This window comes from Erinaceus europaeus, chromosome 6 (assembly GCF_950295315.1).
Source record: "Erinaceus europaeus chromosome 6, mEriEur2.1, whole genome shotgun sequence".
Classification (NCBI taxonomy): Eukaryota; Metazoa; Chordata; class Mammalia; order Eulipotyphla; family Erinaceidae; genus Erinaceus; species Erinaceus europaeus.
This window is the reverse complement of record NC_080167.1, coordinates 62523372-62548293: the sequence shown is the minus strand read 5'-3', so window position 1 is coordinate 62548293 and position 24922 is coordinate 62523372. Positions and strand designations below refer to the sequence as shown.

At 44.7% G+C, this 24922-nt stretch overlaps 3 long non-coding RNA genes across 3 annotated transcripts; all 3 read right to left on the bottom strand.

Annotated features, from left to right (window-relative positions):
- Positions 1–13354: 13354 nt before the first annotated feature.
- LOC132538945 (uncharacterized) lies at positions 13355–19455 on the bottom strand. The gene is made up of 3 exons (XR_009550270.1): positions 19434–19455; positions 18603–19101; positions 13355–14059 (listed from the first exon to the last, which is right to left on the bottom strand). It is a non-coding gene; the product is annotated as an uncharacterized LOC132538945 (long non-coding RNA).
- A 425-nt stretch (positions 19456–19880) lies between these two features.
- On the bottom strand, positions 19881–23095 carry LOC132538946 (uncharacterized). The gene is made up of 3 exons (XR_009550271.1): positions 23010–23095; positions 22573–22596; positions 19881–20245 (listed from the first exon to the last, which is right to left on the bottom strand). It is a non-coding gene; the product is annotated as an uncharacterized LOC132538946 (long non-coding RNA).
- On the bottom strand, positions 20663–22530 carry LOC132538947 (uncharacterized). Its single transcript, XR_009550272.1, has 2 exons — positions 21428–22530; positions 20663–20766 (listed from the first exon to the last, which is right to left on the bottom strand). It is a non-coding gene; the product is annotated as an uncharacterized LOC132538947 (long non-coding RNA).
- Positions 23096–24922: the final 1827 nt, after the last annotated feature.

The following is a 24922-nucleotide window of genomic DNA, read 5'->3' as shown; positions in this document are numbered from 1 at the left end:
TTTGATATCTGTGATTTACATCAAGCTTTGTTTTTCTTTTCTCTACCTCACCTTACTGGTTTAACCCCTATGCTTCTCTCAAATGCCTTTGGATAATTAACTTGCCCGAATCCTGGAGACTAATCATTTTGACCTTTATGTATCACATCAATTCTTGTCATACCAGCCCCCTACCACAGGGGCAAGCTGACCTTTAAGAAACGTGTAATTTCTGACATATGTGAAAAATGTTCTTTGTTTAACTCTCTATATAAACCTGTACCCACCTCCAAATAAATGGGTGTTTGTACCAGAGTACTCCCTGATGCCTCCTTTCTGAATCACATGGTCCCTGAGAGCCGGTGAAGGAGGGTCGGTGACTTACCCCCTGGCTGGATCCAGAACACCAAGGCTTTGATTATTAAAACAAAAATCACCAAGTAAGAACAGCACAGGTAGGGAACACCTCCTGCTTTGTGGAACATTCACAATCCAGGGGCACTTTTTTCCCTAGAGATCACATCAAAGTTTCTATGTCTTTTGTTATTCCTGTACTTGTGTGCTAAGCGGATATCCTGTTGATTAAGATTAATATTCTACCTGTAATTTTTTAAAAAAATATTTTATTTATTTATTAATGAGAAAGATAGGAGGAGAGAGAAATAACCAGACATCACTCTGGCACATGTGCTGCCAGGGATCGAACTCAGGACCTCATGCTTGAGAGTCCAAAGCCTTATCACTGTGTCACCTCCCAGACCACTCTACCTGTAATATTTATGCCATTCTCTTGCCCCTATGCATCAGAAGCCATGGTTCATAGATAGTTCAAGCTTGCTATGTTTCTAGGGGCCTTAAACAAATTGAGCAGCCCATTTTTCATAAAATCTGTGCCATTGTTTGATCAAGGAGTTTTGTTTTGTTCCTTTCTGAGAAGGCACCAAGGTGGTGCTGACCTGGCCAGCCTCTCCATAAAGTTAAGCTCTCTAACTGGAATCCATCTTCTGTGTATGCTCACTATGTGACCTAGGTTCTCGTGTACTATTCCTGCATAAGGAAGTAGGAGCATAGTGGTGGGTGGTAGGAAATCTGGTCAAATGTGATACTTCTATTACTATCCACTCCTTCCTACATGGTAACAGAGCCAAGACCAGGACCCAAGTCACTTAATTCCCACTTCGTTCTTTTTCTACTTCTGTATGTCTACGGCAGGTAGTCTCATGGGACACCCTCTGTTGGTGCTCACATGGGTGGCTTCTCAATAGAGGTAAGCCACTGGCCTTCCTCTCACTGGTTCTAGTGACCACATGAAGCAGAAAGAAGCACCAGGAAAAATTCAGGTATGAACTTCCACTTTATTTGAGGTAAGCACAAGCTTTTATAACAAGTAGAACAAAGGACATTTTTCACATATGTCAGAAATCACAGGGTTCTAAAGGTCATATACCCCTATAGTGGGGAGGGGTAGGAATGACAAGAATTGATGAGATACCAAAAGGTCAGAACGATTAGTTTTCCATGATGCAAGACATGTTAATTATCTAAAGGTATTAAGGAAAATATAGTGGTTAAACCAGCAGAGTGAGATAAAGCACAGAAGGGCAGAACTTGATGTAAATCATAGATATCAAAGACACAAGGAAGTAAGGTGTGGGGGTCTCGTTGCCAGGGTACTGGCAAGGCTTGTGATGGAGTATGCTTATGTGTGTGATCAAAGGGTGGTGAACTTACAGTGAACGTGGTGAACTCTAAGTGAACTTACAAGCAGGCAGCCATTTGGTCTGCTAGCAGGGGAATGAGCTAACTGTGAGAGGTTGCAGGCCTTTGTGAAGCTTTGAGAGACTTACAAGGGGAAACTGAGTCATGGAAGCTTTCCATCTTAGCTCCATCCCTAGAAGGGAGGGAATGACAAGTGGGGTGTCTTTCCAGACCTCTATCACAAGGATGGGAGAGTTCCCCTAAGCTCTACCAAGCTTTCACATAGTCCCACAACCATCCACACTCCGTGTATTCCCTGAGAAGGGGACCTGGGAATGGCTATGTGATCTGTACCCGTCACATAGACCTCAGTGTGTGAATGCGGCTCCCTGGTAATTGAGAGTAGTAGCTTTTCCAGCATCCCATAAAATTCTCTGTAGGAATCTGCCCTCTCCTCAGATAGAACCGAAAATCACAATATGGATTAAGCCTGGCTAGTGACTCGAGCACCACCCTCTCACTTTAGATGATAGAACAGATAGTAATTTACCAGTAGGCAAGAATTACTTGTCCACAGGTGAAGACATACTAGATACTAAACTGAACAGATCAATTAATAAAATCAGATATATTTATCGAACAAAACCTTCTACAGATAAAACTGGTGATGTATGGAGCTGTCAAGATACCTCCAAAGGACTGTTAACACATTTATAATCCTTGAAAAATTATAAAAGAAAATTTGGTTTAAATTATTATTATTTATTTATTTTTACAAGTTGGTTTTTTTTTCCCTCCAGGGTTATTGCTGGGCTCGGTGCCTGCACCATGAATCCACCACTCCTGGAGGCCACTTTCCCCCCCTTTTGTTGTAGCCTCGTTGTGGTTATTATTATTGCCCTTGTTGACGCTATTCGTTGTTGGATAGGACAGAGAGAAATGGAGAGAGGAGGGGAAGACAGAATGAGGGAGAGAAAGATAGACACCTGCAGACCTGCTTCACTGCCTGTGAAGCGACCCCCCTGCAGGTGGGGAGCGGGGGGCTCGAACAGGGATCCCTACGCCGGTCCTTGCGCTTTGTGCCACATGCGCTTAACCCACTGCGCCACCGCCCGACCCCCCAAATTATTATTTTTTAATCTTTAAAGTTTTGAAAACTTAAAAAAAAAATTAACCAGAACACTGTTCATCCTTGGCTTATGGTGGTGTGGGGGATTGAACCTGGGATTTCAGAGCCACAGGCATGAGAGTCTTTTTGCATAACTATTATGCTACCTACTCCCACTTAAAAAAGGAAATTTGTACATGAGAAAAATTAATTGTTGTAACATAGGTCTATTAGTACACAATATTTTTATTTATTTATTTATTTATTTATTTATTCCTTTTGTTGCCCTTGTTGTTTTGTTGTTGCAGTTATTATTGATGTCATTGTTGTTGGATAGGACAGAGAGAAATGGAGAGAGGAGGGGAAGACAGAGAGGGGGAGAGAAAGACAGACACCTGCAGACCTGCTTCACTGCCTGTGAAGTGACTCCCCTGCAGGTGGGGAGCCAGGGCTCGAACCGGCATCCTTATGCTCGTCCTTGTGCTTAGCGCCACCTGCGCTTAACCCGCTGCGCTGCCGCCCGACTCCCCAGTGCACAATATTTTAAAGAAGGAAGATTTATTTCTTCTTTAAAAGTTTTCTTTAAATTATTTTTTATTATTTTATTTTGTAAAACAGAGAGAAATTGAGAGAGGGAGGAGATAGAGGAGAGAGACCGAGAGACACCTGCAGACCTGCTTCATGGCTTGTGAGACTTCCCCCTGCAGGTGGGAACTGAGCGGCTTGGGCCTGGGTCCTTGAGCATCAGCATAGTGTGTGTTCAACCAGGTGAGCCACTGGCTGGCCCTGTAAAGGAGGAAGATTTATAAAGAGAAAGGCACATGTAAAAGAGTGATGTAACAGCACAAGGACTGGCATAAGGATCCCGGTTCGAACCCCGGCTCCCCACCTGGAGGGGAGTCGCTTCACAGGTGGTGAAGCAGGTCTGCAGGTGTCTTTCTCTCCTCCTCTCTGTCTTCCCCTCCTCTCTCCATTTCTCTCTGTCCTATCCAACAACGACAACAACAATAATAACTAAAAAAATAAAACAACAAGGGGAACAAAAAGGGAATAAATAAAATAAAATAAAAGAGTGATGTAACTAAGATTTTGAAAAGTTTTCCTTTCAATTGAGAAATGAGTTAAACGTGTTTTTCTTAGAGATTTAGGTTGGGTCAATTGATTGGAAAAATGACATGCAATGTATTAGAGGAATATAGGAGACAAAATCATCTAGAGAGAGTGAATATAAATGAATGAGTGAAGACACACCAGGCAATGTGAACTGGCATCTGTGCACAGAGGCTGGGTTGAAGCCATGATGCTGGATGAATTGATTTTTTTTCTAGAAAAGCAATAAAAATTGATTCTAAAAAAAGAGATCCAAACAGACTTACTCACATAGAAAAACAAGATTTTTCTCTTGACATCAGAGGTTGATAATTTCACAAGATGTCATCAGATCTCCAGAGAAGTGATAACTTTTATGAGATAAGCTGACTACTACTTCTCCTTCCCCTTCCCCTTCTTTTTCTTCCTCTCCTTCTCCTTCCCCTTACTGGAAGTAAGGATCCCAGTTTGAGCCCCAGCTCCCCACCTGCAGGGGAGTCGCTTCACAGGCAATGATGTCGTATGTTTTACATTGGTTTGTTCTAGCCCTCCCCCGCCAAGAGAATTGGATCAGTCCTGTTAATTTCGCGGGCCTGCTTGGCCCCGCCCCAAGGAACCCCGAGAGAGGGTTCCTGAGTCTGAGAGTTCCTGGGTTCTTGAGTTCGAGAGTTTCAGGGTTACAGAGTAAGAGAGAGTTCCACAGTGGAAGAGTTTCAGAGGGTTCCCCAGTACCAGAGTTCCAGAGTGACAGAGTAAGAGAGGGTTCCTGAGTTCCAGAGTAAAAGAAAGAGTGCTTGCGCCGCCGCAAAGAGACAGCAGAGTTCTGTTTGGTGATTAGTTTGTCTTAGTTTATGAATCGTTGTTCCTGAATAAAGAAATACAGCTTCCCTGCCCAGCCGTTGTCTCTGCATCTCTGTTCACCACCGCGAAGCTAGACCCGCCCGGCAAGAGCCTTCCAAAAATTTTAACAACACAATGAAGCAGGTCTGCAGGTGTCTATCTTTCTCTCCCCCTCTCTGTCTTCCCCTCCTCTCTCCATTTCTCTCTGTCCTGTCCAACAATGACAACAGCAATAATAACAATGATAACTACAACAATAAAAAACAACAAAGGCAACAAAAGGGAAAATAAATTAATGAATTAAAAAAAGAATTTGCTCAATTTGTTTCACATAAAACAGAAGAGAATTAATTAGCTGAGATTCCTACCACTATAATTCCTGTTGGTGGGATAGTGTTCTGAGAATGATAAGATAGTAAGTAAGAACACAACTGAAATAAGGATGTAGATTAAAAAAAATTTTTTTTATCTTTGTTGGATAGAGACAGTTAGAAATTGAGAGGGAAGGGGGTGATAGGGAGAGAGACAGACAGACACCTGCAGCACTGCTTCACCACTTGTGAAGCCTTTCCCCTGCAGGTGGGGGCCAGGAGCTCGAACCTGGGTCCTTGAGCACTGTAACATGTGTGCTCAACCAGGTGCGCCACCACCTGGCTCCAAGGATGTAGATTTCTTAATTAGGAAAAATGTTTCACAAGCAATTGTTTAAAAACACTTGTTGCCTAACTATAAAGTGTTTTTTTTTTTTTTAAACCAGCATTAGTTAAGGCTGGGTTCACGCAGTAATAAGCGCTGTATTACATCTTAGTAGAGAGGACAAGAGCCCTGCGTGAGAATATGCTTCATTTTTGTAAGTTTGTATGTACTCACCAGTTTGGAATTTTCCAGGTTATACTACGCCAATAATGTCCAAGGATATATTTAGGTTTCACAGTAGAAATGAGAGTAGCCTCTTAACACAGGTGGTGTAGTGTGACCTTTATTTTGAAATTTTTTTCTTTAATGTTCCTGTCCTTTCCTTCCTCCCTATCTCCATTTCCTTTTTCTCCCCCTCCCTATTTCCCCCTCCCTTCCCTTCTTTTCTTTTCTTTTCTTTTGTTTTCTTTTCTTTTTTCTTATCCCTTCCCCTTCTTCCCTTCCTCCTTCCCTTCCTCCCTCCTTTCTTTCCTTCCTTCTTTCCTTCCTTCCTTCCTTCCTTCCTTGTAGTGTCAGGCATTGAACACAAACCTCATATTTACCTTTTAACTTGTTTTATGAAACTTCTTTTTCACCTTCTGGTGGGCAGAAATATTTAAAAAATTCTTATATGTGTAAAGTGATTAGTGTTTGCTGTTCATATTCTGCTTATGGCACCTCCGTGTTCCCTTACCCTAACACCCTACACACACTTCAATTGTTCTTCTTAGGCTATTTCCAAACTCGTATCTTCTTTTAGTTATTTGTTTCACCAGAGAACTATTCAGCTCTGGTTTATGATGGTGCAGGGCATTGAACCTGGGACTTCAGAGCCTCAGGAATGAGAGTCTCTGCAAAATCATCATGCTGTCTCTCCTGCCCTCCAGTAATTTTTTTTTATAACAACAAAAGTAGTGTTAGTTAACCACAGAACACTGAAGTGGTGTGTAATACCTACCTAGAATGCAATATACACACATGGTAAAGCAAATGCTCTTCTTCAGGTATAAATAATACAAAATCCACAAGTGGTTTTAAACCAGCACCAACCTGTCAACAGCAGTTTTGTGCTAAGAAACACAGTTCTGAGAATTAATCTTATAGTGGCAGCCCCAGATATCTGCAAGCCAGAAAAGCAACCTCAGCAGCACACCAAGAAATAATGAAATTGAGACCAAAGATTCCAGGATATACCATGTGTTGTTGTGGCGGTCTGGTGTCAGGCTGCACCACGGAGAAGAGAGCGGACGTCCAGAGCATAGGGGTACACAAATCTTTATTATAGGATGGGGGGGAGGTTTGGTTCAGACCACGTGGAGCCAGCCAGCAATGGCCGACCATGGGGGGAGAGCAGGGAGCGAGACCTCAGAGAGGGAGAACCGAGAGCCGAGAGAGAGAGGGGAGGCGTGAGGGGGCTTTTTATTGGGCGACAACCAGGGGTGACGTGTAGGGCCAGGATTGGTTGAAAGGGGGCACTCTAGGATTTAGCGGGGCATAGAAAAACCTGGGGGCGGAGACTGCATCAGAATAACTCCTCAGCAACATCTCCTCCTATCCCTTTATATCTAAATGGACACAGTAAAGAAAAATGGAGCAGGCTTAAATGTTTTAGAGGAATGCCATGCTCAGGTGGGAAGATGTAGGACTTTCTGTGGAGGAGGGAAGGCTTAAATGGCTGCCAACCTTGTGAGATTTATGCGTCCTCCTGTGTTCAACCCCTCTTTAGAGAGAGAGACTTACCTGGAGAGACTCATCTCATAGGTTTAAGCGTAGCCTGCTCAACCATCTCTTCACAATATCTCTACATCTTTTCTATCTTTCTATCTAGTAATTTCATAAGATGTACAAAGTCTATAAAAGACTATCATGGGGCAGAAACCTTTTGGGCATAAGCCTAAATGATATAACAAAATAGGAAGGGACAAGTAGGGGAGAAGTAAAAGCCAGTGTGGTGTGAAGGGAAGGATTGGTGTGTAAAGGAACATTCCCTGTTTGGGTGGGGAAAGGGGCGAGGGTACATAATGAGGGGGAGGCGGGAGGCATGACCCACCAAACAGAGGGGCTATTTGGCATTGTATAGTCCTCAAGGCAACAGTCTGTAAAGTCTATGAATTACTCAGGATCAGTCTATGAAAAACCAGCAGCGTGAAGGGAAATAAGCTGCTTCAAAATTGTGTAAAATGTATATAGGGTATGTCAGAAAGTCCAATACAAGTCTCAGTATGAAGTAGATGGCTAGGGGAAGAATTGGCAGGGGATGCAACGCTGCATGAGGGAGGTCAGCCGCTGGAATGTTGCTCTTTTGTAGATAGCTAGCTGGTACTGCCAACACGTAACAAGCAGGTCAGAAGCAGGAACGGTAACCAGGCATGAAGAAAGTTCTGTCCTTGGAGTTTGTGTATCAGGTTCTTCAGATCGCGTTGAGTGACATCTAGGGTTTCGGGGGATGTGCCACGGTAGTCGTGCCATCTAGTGGGTGACGTCAGGGTGTGCAGGGGTTCAGATGGTTTTTCCGGGATTCCTGTGAAAGAAACACAAACAATCTGCTTCTCGTGGTTAATTTGAACTTGTAACAAGTTATAGTTGATACCTCGATGATTATAATTGGTTTAGAATCTCTTTGATTTTATTTAAAGGTCATCTAATGTGACCTCCTGTAGCAGCCTCTACTGCAGGATCTTAAGACCAATTTTAGCTAAAATATGTATTTTAAACAGACTCAAATTGCTTAGAGAGTTAAAGCATATTCGTGACAATGATTTTAACGTTTACAGTGCCAGATTGATGCCAGATCTGTTGTGGATTAATTTCCACAAGATAGTTTACAGGGCACCTTTGGGGGCCCTTCAAAGGTGTCCTGTATATAAAATTTATATAGTTTAGTTTTGGGAATGAATAGTCACGTTGAACATTTAGACTTTTACCTAAATAGTAAGTTACCTTAACAATTAATTTTTACCTTGTCTGGTAAAAGTGTAGCTGTAGGGTTACACTTCTGACCGTTAAGTTAGTGTTACCAAACTTGAGACATACCCATAAACATTTAGTTATAACAAACTGGAGGAAAAAAGAACTTTTGTTATAAAAACACATTATTTAAAAACAATTTTAAATCTGTCATTAGTCACACAGTTTAAGACTAAACACTTACATATATACCAAAACTATATATAAAATTCAAAAGAGGGAGAAAGAAAAAAAATTTTGGAATGTTTCTGGACGTCTCCAGAAACTTTGGCTGCGTCCAGCATTTTTATATAAGGCCAATTACCTTTTAGAGTACTCCAAGCAGATGGGTCATGCAAAAAAAAATTTTTTTTTGTCATTTAACACACTCACTCACAAAAACAACTGGCCAGTTATAACATAAGACATACAGGGAAAGGGTAGGAGAGAGGTCTCTGTGAGCCAGATTTTGCAGGTTCTGCCATGTCGTATTACGGGTCCTGGGATGTATCCTGCCTCTGGTCCTCTTGTAGTATTTCTTGTTCTTCAGGAATAACAGCGCCATCCTGCGGGTATTGTCGGACATGGCGGGCAGGAACCCAGAGAGGTTTAGAGAAATTTTGAGGGAAAATGCATGCGAAACCCCTTCCCATGGTCAATAATGGGTCAGGCCCTTTCCAAACTTTATCGAGTGGGTCTCTCCATTTGACCTTAATAGATGGGAGGGTAGATGGTGTTTGCCAGTGAAGAATAATAGGGGGTAAGGCCGAGTTATTGTAAATATTAAAGAGATTTAACGTAGTTAAGGCTTTTGCTAGCTGGATATTGGGGGGATATGTTCCTCCTTTATCTTTATTTAGTTGAGCTTTCAGAGTTTGATGGGCCCTCTCGACAATGCCTTTTCCTTTGGATTGTAGGGAATGCCCGTGGTGTGAGTAATATTCCAGAGGGAACAAAAATCTTTAAATTGTTTGCTTGTAAACATAGGTGAATTGTCTGTTTTCAAAAATAATGGGACCCCCATAACGGCAAAACAAGAGAGCATATGGCTTACAAGCTTTTTAGCAATTTCTCCTGTCTGAGCTGTAGCCCACATAAATTTAGAAAAGGTATCAATTGAGACAAACACATATTTTTGTTTGCCAAAGTTTGGTATGTGGGTGACATCAATTTGCCAAATAGCATTAGCTTTTAAACCTCGGGGGTTAACCCCAAGGGTCTGGATAGCAGGTGTCTTTATGAGACTTGCACAAGAAGAGCATGTAGCGAGGATATGTTTTAACTGTGATACAGGAACATCAGGGAATCGAGCTTGAAGGCCTTTAAGATTAACATGGATTAGAGAGTGAAAATTAGCAGGATCAGAGACAGAGACTGGGAAAGTTCCTGTGGAGGCAAGGCGGTCAACTGCGGCATTCCCTTCGGACAGGGAACCAGGAAGAGGGCTGTGGGAACGAAGGTGTTGAATATACAGTGGTTGGGTTCGAGAACAGAGCATAGAGGCGATTTGAATCAAGAGAGGGGAAAGTGGGTTGTCATCAATTTTCACACTTCTCCGTGGTGTAGCCCGACACCAGACCGCCGCAACAACATCTGGCGCCCACGTGGACCTGACCTGCGCATCTCTCAGATAAGTAAAGACAATTTGGCTACCTATGCACTATGGCCTTCTCTTCTGCTTGTGAAGAGATCTCCAAAGGCCTCTGCTCTTTCTTCACGAGACTGTTTTGCTGTTTCTGAAACATTTATCTCTGGACCACTCTGTGGTTTCCACTCACTCGGGCGAACTCAGAACAGCCAGCGGGAAGAGCCAGCGGGCGGGAGGCGAGGCGCGGAGCTGCTGTTTCCACCTGGTTAAACAGCCAGCCAGCCGGCTGCGCCCAGACAACCCCGCGCACCGCGCCCGCAGCCCCGCAGCCCCGCAGCCCGCAGGAGGCCTACGCCAGCACACAAAAGCCCCAGGAGCCCAATGCCAACATGCTGGAGCCCTATGCCAACACGCAAGAGCCCGAGGCCAGCACACAAGGGCCCCTGGAGCCCGAGGCCAACACACAAGAGCACGAGGCCAACACGCAAGAGCCTGAGGCCAGCCCACAGGAGCCAGGTCTCCACCGCGTGGCGCAGGGCACTGGAAGCGTGATCCCTCCACGCTGCTCGGCCACTGCGAGCAGGGCAGCAGACATGGCAGGGCCATGGGGCAGGGCCGTGGCGGCCTATCATGGCCGCCACCCCTGGGCACCTAGGCCCACGCCTTCTACAAAGATGGCTTGCCTGCCCTCTTTCTATGAATTCTGGAACCATCCCGGGCCTCCCGGACCCCCGGGCTCCCTGCCGAAACTGGGCACACGAGATCTCCAGCCGCCGGTTCGGTCTGAAGGCAGACAAGCTGGAGTACGCAGAGATTTGTGCAGAGATCGCAACCTGCAATTCCTAAAAGTGAAGCTGCGCGGGAAGCCACCTCCGGATGGTGAAACCCCCCCCCCCAACCACTAAGACAGTACAGATTTAAATTCATGTTTAAAATGACATGTCTTCGTAACAAAGGTTTCTCTCCTTGTGTATTAATGACCATGTTTATGTGTATGTTTAAAGTTTGGTAAACAGTAGCTTTAAGGCTAAATTCTTACTAGTCAAAGTTAAATGAAAAAGGTTTTCAATGTAATTCTCATAAAGATAAAATTAAATTACATTTAAAGTCTAAGGTAAAAATTAGTTAACAATCAATATATTTTAACTAAGTTAGTCTAAACAAAAGGTTAAATAGACTTGTTGATATGTAAAACTCTCTATTACCTTCTCTATTAGAAATGGTAGATCACACAATGGCTATGCTAATTATTCTCATGCGTGAGGTTTCCTCTCCGGCCCACACCTAGGGTGTGTCTCCATCTTGAATGGGTGTAACAAAAGGTTAAAAGACGTTGTTGATATGTAAAAGTCTCAAATTCCTTCTCTATTAGAAACGTTGGATCTTGCAGTAGATATGCTAATAACAAGTTTTGTTTCATAGTAAGTAAGTTGCAGCCAGCTGCTTGTGGGACTCTAGGCCGTTCCCCGCCCCCATGCAAATGCCCGTTGAAGAAAGTACGTCCCCCAGAGGCAAGAAATGTTTTTTTTAAGCTGATAAAGTTTAGTTTGTGCCAGTTTCTTTTTTAAAAAATGCCTGTATGATATATGTTTCTGTTCACCCCACACCCTTGATACTATAGTCAATTAGTTAAAAAGAAAAGGGGGAATTGTCGTATGTTTTACATTGGTTTGTTCTAGCTCTCCCCCCGCCAAGAGAATTGGATCAGTCCAGTTAATTTCGCAGGCCGCTTGGCCCCGCCCCAAGGGACCCTGGGAGAGGGTTCCTGAGTTCGAGAGTGCGAGAGTTTGAGAGGGTTCCCGAGTACGAGAGTTCGAGAGTTCCTGAGTTCGAGAGTAAGGGAGAGGGTTCCTGAGTTCCAGAGAAAAAAAAGAGTGCTTGTGCCGCTGCAAAGAGACAGCAAAGTTCTGTTTGGTGATTAGTTTGTCTTAGTTTATGAATCGTTGTTCCTGAATAAAGAAATACAGCTTCCCTGCCCAGCCGTTGTCTCCACGTCTCTGTTACCTGCTGTGAAGCCAGCCCGGCCGGCAGGAGCCATCCGAATTTTAACAACAACCATGCTTTACATATAATTTTCTTATACAATGTATATCAACTTGTGAAAAAGACCCTGTAGCAGAGAAACCCTCCACATGTGTATCGCAAGGCCCTGAGAGAATGAAACATTCTGGCCAGAAGGTCTCTGCTTACACTCATCCTATAGCCTCTTGTGACATGACATTTCTGTTCTGTGTGGCCACAAGAGTCTGAATGTGTTTAAATTACAGAGTCTCCCTCAGGCCAGTCTGGGGGTGTCGAATCAGTTGTGGGACTTGTGCTCTTTATTTTCTTAGTGGGGTTAGTGGGGTGTGGACCTATAGGGGAAGGTCTTTTCTGTCTTAGGTCCCAGAATATGTACATGCTCTCTAGGCAAAGTGTAAGTGCAGCGTGGGTCCAGGCGACACTCCATGAGGCACATGTGAAGGTGGACTGTGGGAGGGGGAGTCAGAGGAGGGGCCAGTTAGTCCATAGGATTGGCAGAGTTCCTAGGAAATAAGGAGTCAAGGCAATGGTGGGGCCTTAGAGGGGAAGAGAGCTGGGTGTAGGGTTGCAGTGAGGGGGATGGAAACTCATTCTTAGATGCATGGAATGCCCAAGAAGTCCTTCAAACAGAAGGACTGACTAAAAGGGAGTAAAGACACCCATTGTGACCTGTTCTCAATCCTGATTAATAGTGGGGTGATGTATATGTCCAGACTCTGGTCGGGGAAATTTCTGGGCAGCACCTGGACCAGAACCCAACCTTCCTGTGTCCCCCTCCACCACCCACCCCAGCAGGGTAGGCCCAGCATTTCCAGCTTCCAGGCTTTGGAGGTTGCTCATTGATTCAATGGTGCTGTTAGGGGAAGATTAGGACCAAAGGATCCTGTACTCCAGGAGACTGAGAGCCAAATTTTGTGGCCGGGACCCTTTTTATTTTTGACTTTGTCACTAAGAAGGAAGAGAATTTAGAGAATTCCTGAGGAGGAAGTTAGGCCCATTTGTTTCCCTTATCTACAGGGAAGGCAAGAGGAGGAGGAGGAGTGGAGGAGCAGCAACTGAAGTTGTCATAGGTGTAGGTGTGCCTTAGGAAGATGGAAGTCTCACCTGGAGGGCAGGACTGACGGAGGAGTCAGGACAGTTTAAAGAGACTAGTGAGAAGTTCATTCCAGGTAGACAGGTCAGGCTAAAAAGGACCCCAGCTTCCCCAACAATTCTCCGTTTCACCTCAATCACCCAGGAATCCCCATACACATGTTTTCATTTCTCCTGAATCAAGTTTTTAATGCCTGAGATCATGGTCTCTCTTTTCTTTATGGAATGCTCTGTGGTGAACCAGACATGATGGGGGACACACCACGGTCTCATTCCCCTGCAACAGTGCCATAGGGACAAACAATGGTCAATAAACACTAAGTGAAGATGATTTATTGAGAGCTTGTTGAGTGCAGATATCAGCTACCATCGCTGCCATTTGGGCCCAGACTCTACAGGTGGGCAGAACTGTAGGGATACCTTGTAGAGGTCAAAACAAAAGGCGTGGGCTTCTCCTGCTCAGAGGCTGTTGTGAGAAAGAAGCTAGACAGGAAGTCCTCCTCATAAAGGAGGAAATTCCATGTGACGTAGGGGGTGCTGATTTGGTTGATCCTGGCCCTAAGAGGGAGGAGGTGGGGACAAATATTAAAGATGCTCTCAGTGGCATGGCAAACCCTAGCTCTTTGGAGATGACTCTTACAGAGGCTGTTGCTTTACTTCCTGGAGATGTGTTGGGAGACTATTTGGACGTCATACATGTTTGTCTCATTTGTAGATAGTGGGGCCTGGGAGGTGGGGTCTACAGATGGTGGGTGGGTTTCCTGGGCTGCTGGCTGCAGATTAAAAGTCAGGGTCCATTTGTATAGACCTTCTGTCCACTGGTGTCTTCAAAGTCCTCAGTGGTGGCCATTCTCTCTCTTGTGTGAGTGGTTGTCCAGCTCAGAGAAAGCTAGAGTCCTCATCTTCATAACCAGCTGGTGTTGGTTCATCTTCTAGTTAACTAGAGAGAGGCTGCCTTGATTTTCTTGTTGTCATCGTCACGGTATGTGGCAGTCAGGAGAGCACTGGCATTTGTACTCTGTCTAGAATATAACGGACCGGCATTATGACCACTGAAAAAGGTAAACAACAATTACTTGTTCCTATAAAAGTGCTTCCTGTCACGGGGGCTCAAAGGTTTCTGAGTTTTGATAAGCTGTTTCTGTTTTATACGACCTTGGAGAATGTACCTAAGGTCTCATGCATGAACAATAGCCCCACTGAGTAGTCTCCCCAAGTCATTAAAAAAATTATTATTCTTTTTTTTGTGTTCATTTGCTTTAATATAACAACATTTACCATGTACCACCATGGTATGTAAACTCAGGTTAGATAACTTCATAATTATAATAAAACATTTAGCAGATTTAGATGTGTATAATGTCTGACCAAACCAACTCACTTAAATCACTCTTTTCATTACAGCTTGTTGGTATGCTTCTAAATCCTGCTTATAAGACCTTCTGTTTTGATCATCACATTAGGTTCGCTTGTATTACTTATTATGTATTCTATTTACGTAACCACTGTTAACTAAGCACCTCCCTGCCTCCGGGACATTGGTTTTCATCACTGGTTCGCAGTTTTTCCTTCTCCCTGCCCCCTATCCTACGTACTTCCTTTTCCCTGACTCTTCCCCCTCAGGAGAGATGCAGGACAGCATTGTGCTGTGATTAGAAGAGATTAGATTGTTGCATCGCATCCCCGCTCGTCAATAAAGAGATACTGCTTCCCAGCTCAGCCATGAGTCCCTGGTCATCTCTCCCGCCCGCAAAGCTAGCACGACAACAGCTAATTTGCTTACTTTAATATCTTACAATTCTGACAGACAAAATAAACATACTGCATACATTTAAAAAATGTTCACCTAACTTTGAATTAGAGCTTAAAATATTTATCTCTATTTCAAGATAACATTTAAAAATTATTCTGATAGAACAGCAGCAAAAATAAAATTCTGCAATTACAAAAGAGCTAACAGGAATCCTAGTTATTTTCAGGTTTACAAGTAAAGACTGTGTTTCAGTCATTCTGTTATCAGTCTTTTAGGTTTGGCTAAGCACTTAACACAGATTGTCAGTGACTGAGAGGCTTATGCTATATTCCATGCAGTGCTCCTCAAGAGACAACCCACCTTAAAACTGAAGCAGCAATGACTTTACACGGCAGGCAGAAGAAGTTAGAGTAAAAGGGACTCCTATACAACATCAGAAGTATGCAATATTTTGCAGCAACTGCACTTCAAAACTGGACTATTACCAGCTTTAAAAATCTCATCAGAAGAATCTCATAAGGTAGACATTTTACCACCGTGAAAAGCACTTAATGACACAACTTGATTATTCCCTAATGACCTACTTAGTTGAGTAGTCATTAGTATTTTAGTTATCAGGCCAATCAACCCAGCAGAAAGGAACCCAGTATGCAAAATACCATTAGACTCACTCAAATAATTTGTCAGTATAGACATATAGCGTCAATATGAGATATCTAACTTACACAAGTACCAAGATCAAGACTGCATCTCTTCTAAGCCTTAGAGTTTGCCCAGAACTCCTTGTACATGAATATCCCATACCAATAGTCTTTGCTCCCACAACAAAGCCTGGGGCTGCTACACGCATGTGGGTCAGGTGAAGGGACATTTTAGTTATTTCCTCTTCAATTTGTATAATCCATATGCGACAATTGCTGCGAAACCTGCCATTCCAGTGGGGACAAATGGTGCCTCTTTAGCTTTTTGTTCAAATTTAGACCCCTGATCTTCATCATATGGAGAGAGAGACTCATCTGGTCACATAGTGACCAAAGAAACATCCAGAAGCACCGGACCCCTCCTGTACGCAGTGTCTTTTTTTCAAAATTCTTTTTTTTTTCCCTCCTCCAGAGTTATTGCTGGGCTCAGTGCCTGCACCATGAATCCACCGCTCCTGGAGGCCATTTTTTCCCCCTTTTGTTGCCCTTGTTGTTGTAGCCTTGTTGTGGTTATTATTATTGCCATTGTTGATGTCGTTCATTGTTGGATAGGACAGAGAGAAATGGAGAGAGGAGGGGAAGACAGAGAAGGGGAGAGAAAGACACCTGCAGACCTACTTCACCGCCTGTGAAGCGACTCCCCTGCAGGTGGGGAGCCGAGGGCTCGAACCGGGATCCTTACGCCAGTCCCTGAGCTTAACCCACTGCGCCACCGCCCGACCCCCCAAAATTATTATTCTTAAGGCCAGGTTGTGGCACATCTGGATGAATGAACACGTTGTAATGCTCAAAGGCATGGGTTCAAGCCCTTGGTCCCCACCTGCAGGGGGAAAGCTTCACAAGTGATGAAACAGGGCTGCAGGTCTCTTTCTCTCTCCTTCTATGTCTTCTGCTACCTCTCAATTTCTGGCTGTTTCTATCCAATAAATACATATAGAAAATATATACATTTTTAAATTGTTATTCTTTAGAGAGGGAGAGACATGAAGAGAAGATAGACATTCCAGCATACTGCTCCACCTTTGTGCTGCCCATGGTGTGCCCTTATGGTGCCAGGACTTGAACCCAGGTCCTTATACAAGGGAGATGTGCACTCTACTGGGTGAACTATCTCCCAGCCACATACCTCTCCCATGTCTTAGACTTTTGATAATTTTTGTTTTATTTTCTTGCCAGAGCACTGCTCAGCTCTGGCTTATGGTGGTGCTGGGAACTGAACCTGAGACCTTTGGTACCTCAGGCCTGAAAGTCCTTTAGCATAACCATTGTGCTGTTTTCCCAGCCCTCCCACGTCTTTCTGATGTTATACACCCCATTCTTCATCTACACCTCTTGGACCCTCCTCCAGAGTTATTCCCTTGTTATCTCTTAATCCACACTGCTTCTTTCACTCAGGGTCTCCAAAACTGATTTTTTTTTCCCTTCCAGGATTGTTGCTAGAGCTCAGTGCCAGGACTACAAAGTCTCTGCTCCTGGTGGCCATTTTTTCCTTTCCTTGTTAATTTTTTTTCTCTTTTCCATCTTATTCCATAGGATAGAGAGAAATTGAAAGAGGATAGGGAGTTAGAGAGACACCTACAGGCCTGCTTTACCTCCTGTGAAGTGTCCCTCCCTACAAGTGGGGAGCGGGGTCTCAAACCCAGACCCTTGCACCAGTCCTTGCACATAGTACTATGTGTGCTTAACTGGGTGCACCACAGCCTGTCCTCCCAGAACTGAATCTTTAGAAACACAGCCGAGTCCGTGCTGACCTTCTGAGCATTACCCTGCTCTCAGCTTTAGGTTCTAGACGCCATAGGCTTGACAGCTCTTTGGGAATGACTCGAGCATATTCACACTCCTTAAAGTTGCGGGGTGGGGAGGGGAGGAGACCATCTTCCTGTTCTCACTTCCCCATTTCCTCTGGACCACGATGCCTTTCCTCTCCAGATGTATCCACCTGAACTCCCAGTTCTCGTGGCTGTGCTCTGGGCTCCATGATTTTTGACAAACAGACTAAATGAAGTACCTGAAGGGGCAAAGGATGGGGTGACCAGTCTCAGGCTTGGCAAGTATCCCAAACCAGGGAGGTGATCATGAATGAGGATCATTGTCATAATTCTGCCCAATGCATAGATTCAGTACCTCTCCAGGTAGTGGAGGTGTGAAGAAAATGGATGGGGTGGGGGTTTAGAATCAAAGTATCTGAGCCGTGGCTGTGTTTACCACCTCCTTAAGTCTCTCTGACATGCCATTAAATGTCCTGTAGGTGGTCCATCAGGTGGCACAGTTTTCAAAGTGTTGGACTCTCAAGGATGAGGTCCTGAGTTCGACCCCTGGCACTGCATGTAGTGGAGGGAAGCTCTGCACCCCCCACCTCTATTTCTGATAAATATAAAAAAAGTCACGTTGCTGCTGTTCTAGTGTCTTGTTAATCAGACTGGTGAGGGTGGTGAGAGACAACTCAGAGCTGAGACCTAATTATTAAATGATATTGACAAAGCAAGCACACTTTTCCACACACATTTTTCTCTGATATCAAGATAAAAACTGTAGGGGGTCGTATGGTAGTGCAGCAGGTTAAGTGCACATGGCATGAAGCACAAGGACCAGCTCAAGGATCCCGGTTTGAGCCCCTGGCTCCCCACCTGCAGGGGGGTTGCTTCATGGGCGGTGAAGCAGGTCTGCAGGTGTCTGTCTTTCCCCCTCTCTGTCTTCCCCTCCTCTCTGGATTTCTCTCTGTCCTATCCAACAACAGCAGCAGCAGCAGTAACAATAACAACAATAACAAGGGCGACGAAAATAGAAAAAAATGGCCTCCAGGAGCAATGGATTCGTAGTGCAGGCACTGAGCTCCAGCAATAACACTGGGGGAAAAAACAAAGCAAACAAACAAACAAACAAAAAACTCAACAACTTAAAAAGTCCTACTCTGTTCTTCAACCCATAACAAAGAAAAATCATCTAGATTCAATACTAATCAAGGAAAAAAACCAAACGTCAGTTGAGCTCCCCCGCCCCTTAAACAGTATGTGCTACCTCTTACATGTACAGCCTGATTTTCATATCTGAACTCAGCTGCAAAAGCAGCCCAGAGAACACCATTTCTGTCTCAAAGTGAGCTGATCTTACCACATAGACGGATGTTCCTATAGTTTCTCCTCTTCAAAGTTGTCAATAACAGGCTCTTCATCCAGGTGCTCAGTGGAAGCTGGGAGAACACAGCTGCTAGGATGGGGACACTGCTCAGGAATTGAGCTTCCCTTCTTCCTCCCCCACCCCCAACAGACAACTCACTCAGCATCCCTGGTCCCAGGGGTTCAACCTCAAAAGCCTTATTTCCTACCTGAAGGCTTAATCCTTGCTTCTCATGTCCTCCAGACTATCCAGAACCCAAGCTTCAGAAACACAAGCATAAATAAGAAGGTGGTTGGAGTCGGGGTCCTGCCCACCCTTCCTCCCACTCCAGCTGAGAGCAGGCTGACCCACACAGCAGCTGCCGCCTTCTAAGACCTGGCTTTGGAGTCCTTCCCTGGCTTCCTTGGAGCTGGGGCCCCCTGAGTCAGTGATGCCCTTGACACACCTGAAAACATGGGAGAGGAGAGAAAGCAGGCCCCCTCTCCCCCTCTCACTTTTCTTTCTTTTCTTTTCTTTTCTTTTCTTTTCTTTTCTTTTCTTTTCTTTATTTATTCCCTTTTGTTGCCCTTGTTGTTTTATTGTTGTAGTTATTATTGTTGTTGTCGTTGTTGGATAGGACAGAGAGAAATGGAGAGAGGAGGGGAAGACAGAGAGGAGGAGAGAAAGCTACACACCTGCAGACCTGCTTCACCGCCTGTGAAGCGACTCCCCTGCAGGTGGGGAGCCGGGGGCTCGAACCGGGATCCTTATGCTGGTCCTTGTGCTTTGCGCCACCTGCGCTTAACCCGCTGCGCTACAGCCCGACTCCCCCCCGCCCCCCCTCACTTTTCTATCCACCCTGGGCCATTGTAGTTCTCATCTCTAAACTTTGGAACCTAAAATCCCAATATTTAAAGGCATGATTAGGGTCAAATGGTTTCATTGGGGTCAATGCTATTATCACTTGACCCATTTCTATGTTTTTTTTTTTCTTCAACCACTCACAGATGTTTCTGGATATGCATAATGATAGAGAGCTATTTGCTGTTTGAAGACTACAGGAAAACCGTGAGTAATGAATGACACAGTCGCTGTTCCAACGTGTTCACATAATCTCTCTGTGACTTACCATCTGCTTCCCAGCAGAGTCCCTGGGTAGAGTGGGCTTCAGGAAGATTTGGGTTTGGGAGTGAACTTACAAAATGCTTGAAATCCGGCAGAGAATGCAAACTGATGGGATACCATGGAAAACAATTTGTGGAGGTGCCTCATAATCTAGAATAGAATCACCACTGGATCCAGTTCCCCACTCTCGGATTTATTATACCTCTGAAGAATTGAGATCTGGGGTCTCTGGGATATGGGCATTTCCTGTTTCATCCCAGCCATGAGCACACAAAGCCAAGATGTACAACTCTCATTGATTGTCCATTGAGAGAACAATGCCAAAGAAAAGGAGTGTGTTCTCTACAGATGTTAGGAGTTTCAAAGAAGAAACCCAAGCCCTGGATGACAACATAGGTAAACCTGGAACACTCAGTTCCCCAGGTAATGGATGGATCAAAACACTGAAAGACAAATCCCGTAGTCTAAGTCATCTGGGAATTTCCAGCTGGGTCTAACACATGTAAACAGGATAGGATGGCACTTTCCAGGTGCTGGGTAGAGGAAGCAAGAAGAAAATATTGAATAAAGATAACAATTTGGGGGGCTGGGCGGTAGTGCGGCAGGTTAAGCGCACATGGTGCAAAGTGCAAGGACCAGCGTAAGGATCCCGGTTCAACCCCCCCCAGTTCCCCACCTGCGGGGGGGTTGCTATACGATGGTGAAGCAGGTCTGCAGGTGTCTATCTTTCTCTCCCCCTCTGTCTTCCCCTCCTCTCTCCATTTCTCTCTGTCCTATCCAATGACCACAATAACAATAATAACAATGATAAACAACAAGGGCCACAAAAGGGAAAAGATGGTCTCCAAGAACAGTGGATTTGTAGTGCAGGCATCCAGCCCCAGCCATAACCATGGAGGCAAAAAAAGAAAAAAGAAAAATAAATAAATAAAAAGATAATAATTTTTCAGTTATTCAAAATAAGTACATTTGGGGCATATTAAAAAACACCAGCTTTATGGGTGACAACACTCCATTATATATTTGAGGGTTAACAGGTTGACTATCCTTTTCACTCTGGCATTATGCTATTCCACTGCAGAATACTGTGCCCCAGTATGGTTCCGTAGCCCCCATGTCCACTTGGTCGATTCCAAATTATATTCCTCCATGAGGATAATTTCTGGAACCATCCGTTCCACCCCGGTTCCATGCTGCCAGTTCTCAGCAACATCGCCCTGCCAGATATTCGTCGGGATGCAGCATCATCTAAGTTCATTTCCCACGTCTACTCTTGACCGGACCTGCCAATATACGCGGATATCTTCGCCCACCCTGTCCAACACTTGACGTCTCGTCACCCAATCTGGTCCCCTACGCCTACACTGAACTTCTCTGTTCCAGACTCTTGGAAACAGAGTTGGCAGTCAGCTGAGGTAAAGAACAAACACCTCATCACAGACCCCTGCAAGCGTCAACCCGGCTTTGACCTAGCACGTTATGATTGGGCCCTCCTCAATCGCTATCGAACAGGCCATGGCCGGTGTGCCGCTATGTTCCATCGCTGGGGAGCCAGAGACGACCCGAACTGCCCCTGCGGCTACAGACAGACTATGACCCACATAGTCAACGACTGCCACCTCTCCAGATTCAAAGGAGGTCTCGAAACTTTACATCAGGCTCAACCTGACGCTGTTGACTGGCTACGGAAGAAGGGCAAACGCTAGAAGAAGAACTAGAGAGGGAGAAAAAAAAAAGCCCATGAGTTTGTGCACAAATACTTTTCTTTAAGGGGATCATTAAAACAGCCAAGCGGTAGCACGCCCAGTAGAGCATGTTCAAGGACTCAGGTTCAAGCCTCTGGTCTGCACCTGCAGGGTGGGGTTGGGGGGAGCTTCATTAGTGGTGAAGCAGGGTTGTAGGTGTCTCTCTCTCTCTCTCCCTATCTCTCCCTTCTTCTATCTATCTCCATACGTAAAACATTTAAATAAGTAAAACATTTCCAGAAAGAGCAGTATTAAAAATATCCTCTTGGATGGAGCTTGAAGGTATCATGTCAAATAAGCCAGAAAGAGAAGAGTGAATATGGGACGATCTCACTCGCGGACAGAAGTTGAGAAATAACAACAGAAAGGGGAAACAGAAGGTAGAACTTAGACTGCGTTTGGTGTGTTGCATCAAAGTAAAGGACTCTGGGGAGGAGGGAGGATGTTCAGATCTTGGTGCAAGATGGTGGAGGAGGACCTAGGCTGGGGGTGAGAGTGTTTTGCAGAAAATTGAGAAATTTTACACTTGTATGAACAACTGCATTTACTGTAAACCCTTTATTTACCAGTTGAAAATATTAAAAAAAAATAAAAGCCTCATTTCTCTCCATAGATTCAAAATAATTGACATCAGCATTAGTAAGGAAGTTTTCAATTGTGCCCCATCAGTTCTGGCTTGAGTCAGAATAGTCTAGCCAATAGGCATCGCTAACGGTAACCATGTTCACTTCACAATGGTAGCATATGAGGACAGAGAGTTGGCCGTGGTCAGGGTGGACCCCACATAGACACCTGCTTTCACGGCATCAGTGACTTTACTTGCAAGTGTGACTCTTGGTCTGGTAACAGACTAACTGTTGTGACTGTGTGCATTTCTCCTGGAATGACAGTCCTACGTTCAGAACCAAGTGCAAGCTATCCCTCGCATCCAGTTCTGAGATACTGGTCCCGGTGATGTTTACATTGAGGGTGTTGCCATTTAAAATGGGTCTTGGTGAGTGAGGCATTTCAAAGGCATTTCAACAAACACACTCTCAAAACCACCCTACACAGACCACAGCCACTCCCCATAACCTCCACCCCATGTTCAGCCACTGAGGGGTTCCAGAACTCACCCGTTTGCACTGTTCCCGGGAAATCTGTAATTACAAAAAGGAAAAAAGTGCTGTGAGGCTCAGCCCACGTGTCCAAATGCACTGGAGGTGTGGACTCTTGGAAACACCAGGAAGTCATGAGAAAGTGTGATGCCTCTAAAGGACATGCGTGGACAGAGGACAAGCCACCCTGGAGAAGGCCTCTCTTGAGTCTACTTATCTTACCACACAGAAATCCTCACAGAAAATGTTGCCACTGGGGAAAAGAGCCCCCCAGCTACAGTTCAGAGATGGATACCACCAGCTTTGAGTTCCACTTAATAGTCAGCTGCTAAAATTCCTCATCATCCCTGTGCAGTCAGTGCCTAATGTCTCTCATATATATGACTACATTTCCATATCTGCTCTCACTTGAATAAGAACTCGGAAGCATCATTTCTCCCTGCATGAACGCTCACCTTACCTGTCGAGTCGAGGAGTCCCCTTCCTCTGCCCCGACTGAAAGTGGGAGATTTCTCACGCAGGCCTCCAGTGGCAGCTGGGAGGACACCATATAACTGTCAGTTAACTGACAAACCTTAACTGGCCTAACTGTCGCTATGGGGGTTATCACTCAAGGGGCCTCACTTGATTTGGACAAAGAACTAGGACAGATGTGGTTGACTTAATTAACGGAGAAGCATCCAACCGCCCCCTTTGTTGAAAGAAGGCTGGCAATGGAGAAGAGAGCGTGAGTGATGAGAAGCTTAGAATTGACTCTGTAGAAAAAGACCATCGAAAGCAATATGGAACAGCCAGTCTACAAATGAGTAAATACTGAAGTAACACACTATACTAGTAGAATGTTTTGACTATACATTTTAAACTTTTTAAAATGTAACTTTTTAAACCTTTTTTATTGGGGGTATTAATGATTTGCAGTAAATACAGTTGTTGGTGCATGTGTAAAATTTCTCAGTTTTCTGCAAAACACTCTCATCCCCAACCAAAGTCCTCCTCCACCATCTTGCACCAGGATCTGAAAATCCCACCCCTCCCCAGAGTCTTTTACTTTGGGGCAATACAACAAACTCAGTCCAAAGTCTGCTTTGTGTTTCCCTTACTGTTACTTTTTCAACTTAAAAATATTTTTTTATTATCTTTATTTATTGGATAGAGACAGCCAGAAATCAAGAGGGAAAGGGGAGACAGGGAGAGAGACAGAGAGACACCTGCAGCCCTGCTTCACCACACATGAAGCTTTCCCCCTGCAGGTGGGAACCAGGGGCTTGAACCTGGGACCTTGCACACTGTAACATGTACGCTCAACCAGGTGCACCACCACCTGGCCCCTTTTTTCAGCTTAAAAAAAATTATTCCCTTTTGTTGCCCTTGTTGTAGTTATTATTGTATTGATGTCACTGTTGTTGATGTTGTTGTTGGCTAGGACAGAGAGAAATGGAGAGAGGAGGGGAAAACAGAGAGGGGAGAGACAAAGATAGACACCTGCAGACCTGCTTCACCGCCTGTGAAGCAACTCCCTTGCAGGTGGGGAGCTGGGGGCTCGAACTGGGATCCTTATGCCAGTCCTTGCGCTTTGCGCCACGTGCGCTTAACCCACTGCGCTACCACCCAACTCCCCTTTTCAACTTTTGTCTATGAGTGAGACCATCCCAGATTCATCCATTTATTTCTGGCTTATCTCACTTAATGTGATCCCTTCAAGGCCCATGCAAAAGGTGGTGAAAAAGGTGAGTTCACCATTTTTAATAGCTGAGTAGTATTCCACTGTGCTTAGAAACCACAACTTACTCAGCCACTCATTTGTTGCTGGACACCTGGGTTGTTTCCAGGTTTGGTTACTATGGATTGTGCTGTTAGGAACATAGGTAGACACAGATCACTTTGGAAGTAATTGACTTTGTAGAAAAAGACGCATCTAAATCAACATGAAATAGTCAACCTACAAATGAGTAAATATTGAAGTAACACACTATATTAGTAGAACAGCTTGATCTTGATTTTCTGTGACTTTCATTGGGAACTGGATTCAGTTACAGTCACAAATGAAACTGAGTCGCATACCTGTGATCTCAATAGGAACTAGAATATAGGGAAGACATTTTGAATGGTGAGAAAAAGCAGAAAAGGCAGCTAGGCCCCTTAGATAGCCACTGCTCTCAAGCGCTCACCGAACACTCCTTTTCCACAGCAGTTGTAATTCCCCAGCCTGTGGTTAGCTGAAGATGTCTCACCTGTCAGCCAGTTGGAGCTGTGCAGCTCAGAGTGACAGGTATCCAGGATGGGAAGACAGTATGTGCCTCATGCCCTAGCCACGGGGAGGAGGAGTCCTCAGAAAGTCCAGTATCCGACTGCTACCGTCTCCACAAGT